Source organism: Nicotiana attenuata, chromosome 3 (assembly GCF_001879085.1).
Source record: "Nicotiana attenuata strain UT chromosome 3, NIATTr2, whole genome shotgun sequence".
NCBI lineage: Eukaryota > Viridiplantae > Streptophyta > Magnoliopsida > Solanales > Solanaceae > Nicotiana > Nicotiana attenuata.
In genome coordinates, this window is record NC_031991.1 from 2,499,147 (window position 1) to 2,503,746 (window position 4,600).

Below are 4,600 nucleotides of genomic sequence, written 5' to 3' on the forward strand. Positions count from 1 at the left end.
TGGGTGGGGCGGGGGGGGGGAATGCCATTGAGATAGCTTGTCTAGCTGGTCTGTTGTTCCATCCTTCTGATTAGAAGTTTCTTCTGCTCACCATATTTACATGAACACCAACTCTTCCATATTTCCCAGCCAACTGCCAAAGGGACTATATGTAGAATAAGTTTGTGTAGACTATTGTTTGGTTTTATATATATCCCACCATTCTTGAGGATTCTTCTAATTTTGATCAAAAATTCCGACATAGAACCCTTTATTTTTTGAAATACATAAAATTTATGGTATATTTAGATACTACATAAAAGTACTATTTGTTACAATAATTAGCAATTCAAAATATTTAAAAGGCAATAAAAACCCATGATCAAAGAAAAATACGTTTTACTTTCGAAATTTGAAATGTATCAAACAAATTGGGATGAAGGAAGTAATTAATAAATATACTATAATAAGTTAAATTAAATTGATCGTGCAAAAAATCTTTGTAAGTCTATATACCTTATTTACATTTTACTTTTAATTTAAATCTTGAATGAAGCCTCTCTTTAGAAAGAGAATGAAAATAAGGGAAGGGACGAAGATTAGCTAGAGGAGTTGCTGATCTACGGTCTTCGTCTTCTTCTTTTTCTTAGAAGTGTAATCCTTCCAGAATAAACAAAAAATAATTCAGCTAAGGCGAAATGTGTCATTTAAATTAAAATACAGAAAATATTATCAAAATATTTATCCTTTAATTTTATCGTGTATGAGACGCGCGTGATGTATTATCATGTTGACACTTTGCCGTTTCTATTTTTATACTCAACAATTTCAATGATGAGTTGATTTTAAGGATATTTAAAAAAATATACAACATATATTTATAATAAGATAAACTTGGAAAAAATAAATGGGAGACGTTAAAATATAGATTACTATAAAGGGGATTTGGAAATGTGGAATGTGATTTTTGAGTCCGGAAAATTCGACATGAAAGATTTAAGTGCAATTTATAAGATTTATAATGCATATATTATGCGACTTATACATAGCAGTTAACTTAGAGCCCATTTGGCTTAGCTGATTTAGAATAGCTGATAAGCATTAGGTGCTGAAAAATACTTTTAAGTGCTGAAATTGATTTAAAAAATAAGCAGTTACGTGTTTGGATAAAAGTGCTGAAATTAATAATATGCAGCTGAAGAACTGGGTATACGAAGAGTTTTGTTTTAAAAAGAAGTATTTTATGGATAGAATAGTAAATATTTTGCTCAAACTTAAAGTGCTTATAAGCTGAAATTTGATAAGTTGGGGGAGACCAACTTATGGCTTTTGGCTTATAAGCACTTAACTTATAAGCACTTTTAATTTTATCAAACGCGTAGATAAGCCAAAAAGTGCTTATAAGCTAGTTTGACCAACTTATAAGCTTAGCCAAACACTCTCTTATACATCCCAATTAAATAAATGCGACTTATAAGTCGAATTAAACGAATGCGAGTTCATTCGATGATTACAGATTACACGTTCTCCTTATTATTCCGGTAAAGAGGTTGCTGTAATAGGTTTAATCCGGAAAAGAAATTCCAAAGCGGGGAGAGATGGCGCTACTGTTATCATTGTCAATTTGGATATTATGTCAGTTGGTTGGGATTACCATTCTATCCAATAATCTTTGTGACGATGTGTCGTAAGCTAATTGTATAGTTTGTATGTGTTTAGGACGTGTTTGGTATACAGAAAATGTTTTCCGCGGAAAATATATTTTAAGAAAATATTTTCCGCGGAAAGTATATTTTAAGAAAATATTTTCTTCGAAAATAAGTGGTAATCTTACTCAGCTGCTTTACTTTTAGTTTTTAAGTGTAGTTCATAATCATTCCAATCAAAGTGTTAATCATCTTGAATAGCGCTAAACTAGAAATTACTCGAACATTATTTAAATCCAATCTCTATGGAGACGATAACTAAACAATACTATCTTTGGCTAGCGAGTGTCGAATTCGTGTTGTGGTTTGTGCTCGTCAAACTTTGGGGCCGTTGCCGGGGATTGGCAATCAATAATGTTCAAAATAATTTTTGGTGCTAATTCGGGAATTAATTTTTTTTACTTTTCTTTATATTTTTTATTAGTTAACTTGTATTCAAGATTTTTTTTAGCACCTGACAAGTGCCAGGGAGAAAGCTTGAGGAATTATTTTTCACATTGAACTCTAAATGTTTGTGAAGATGGAGTACAATCAAACTAAGAAAATAATTGAAGAGTTAGCAGCTGAACATTATCACAAGCCTCCTATTTGTTTTAAATGTAGTAAAAATCATCTATAGGTTGATAGCCAAGTAGGTAAGTATTCTTCCAATGGTTCATCTTTTGAATAGTCTCACTCTACTTCTAGTCCGTACAGGTGCGAGGTTTTATATGGCCACAAGCTTAACTCTGGTTGGGATAAATATCCTTATTATGACTGGAATGAAAGCAAAGTGAAACAACCACCTCAAGAGGAGAATGATAGTTTAGAAGATTATATGTATAAGTTCATGAATAGTGTTGAAGAAAGATTTATACAAAATCAAGAAGGACTTATACAAGATGATGAAGCCATTAGGAACCTAACAACACAAGTGAATCAAATAGTAAGTATACTTTCAGAAAGCTCATTACATTGTGATGGTGAATATATGGAGGAGATACCCTGTGAGAATGAGCCTGCCCAAGAGGATAAGCATCTACAGAGAGAGCTTTTCACTCTGCAAGAGGACTCTGATTCAACTAAGATGATTGAAAATAAGGTTTTGGTTCAGTGTGAAGCAATGGAAGAAAAGTTCAAAACCCCATCTACATTTTCACATTTACAACCTTTAGTAGAAGAGAATGACAAACGAATGGTCTTGGACATGCCACAGGAATATTCACATGACCTTTATTCTTTATTTTCTTATTCTAACCTTGATTGTGTAGATTTTATTTTTGGAGATTTACAGGAAGATGCATGGATTGATCCCGTGAATGAATGCATGAACAAGTTGAGGATCATCATGAAAGAACAATTCACCGCTCAAAAAGGGGCAAAGAAAGAAAGAAAAGAGCGGGTCTTGCAGATATCCTCATAAGACTTGGGCTTAATGAGCTCCATAAATAATCCCAAGAAGCGAAAACGAGGAATGAATTCAGAATTAGGGGTGCAGTTCATAAGTTCTCGAAAAAAAATCGGGGGAGTTTCCTTTACCTCTTGTTTTTTCTTTGGGTGTTATCGGGACATGCCACATTTAAAATGTGAGGTGTGGGATGTGAATATGTATTTGTGTATTTTTTTTCCTTTCGTCATTGAATTATTGTTAGAAAAAATATTTGACTTTTCCCGACGTTGGATTTTCTCGACTGTCTTCTTGAGGGATCAAAGTCGAAGAAGAAAAAAAAATTCTTTTTTAGGTAGTGTAACAATTCCTCCTTAATTTTTTTTTTTTTTTGCGTCAAGGTTTTTTCTCAAGGGTGTTGCTTGAACCGGGTATAGTTAATTTTTTTATTAGGAATAGAAAAGTCTTGTGCTATGGTGTTAAATGAAAATAACTTGTTTTAACTCTGTTAAGCCTTGAGAGCAGTGAGTGCTTTAGTTGTGACGCCTAGGCTCATCTCTTGATTCATGGATAAGTGCCTTAAAATGTTTGATTTGAATTTGATTAAGTGTTTTGACTAAAGACTCGGGATAGATCTGATCCTAAGTGAGTTATGTGCCAACGAGTGTGTGAGGTATATGTTGATATTCTGTGAATGTCAATTGTAACGATCCGGCCGGTCGTCTTGAGAATTAGCGCCCCATTCGGCAGCTTAAGGTCTCGAGCAGTTTCGTATTAAGTGTTATGACTTGCGTGTGTGGCCGATTTCAATTTTCGGATGATTCGGGGTCAATTTGGAAGAAGGATTCTTTTTTTAGAAGCTTAAGCAGTAAGAGTTGACCGGAATTTGACTTTTATGCAGACGACTCCAAAATTACATTTTGATGATTCTAATAGCTTTGTATGGTGATTTTGGACTTAGGCATGCGTCCGAATTTGGATTTGGAGGTCCGTAGGATAATTTGAGGCATTTTGGCGAAAATTGGAAAGTTAAAGTTTTGGAAGGTTGAGAGGTTTGACCGGGAGTTAACTTTGTTGATATCGAGTTCAGATTTCAATTCCGGGAGTTGGATTAGCTCCACTATGTCCTTTGGAAATTTCATGCAAAATTTGACGTCATTCCTGGTTGATTTGATATGTTTCCGCACGAGTTTTGGAAGTTGGAAGATTTGAAAGTGCATAAGTTCAATTCGAGGTGTGATTCGTAGTTTCAATGTTTTTTTAATGTGATTTGAGGCCTCGAGTAGGTCTGTGTTGTGTTATAGAACTTGTTGGTATATTCGGACGGGGTCACGAGTGGCTCGGATGAGTTTCGGACGAGGTTCAGATTGTTTTGGAAATTTTTGGTTAAGGTTGTTGGGCAGTGTTCTGGTGTATCCGCATCTGCGGAGGTTTGATGGCAGATGCGGAGCCGCTTCTGCAAAGTTTCTGTCGCTTCTGCGATGTTGAGGCTTGGGAGGAAGCTTCTCTTTTGCGGAGTTTTTGTTGCAGATGCGATGGCCGCTTTTAC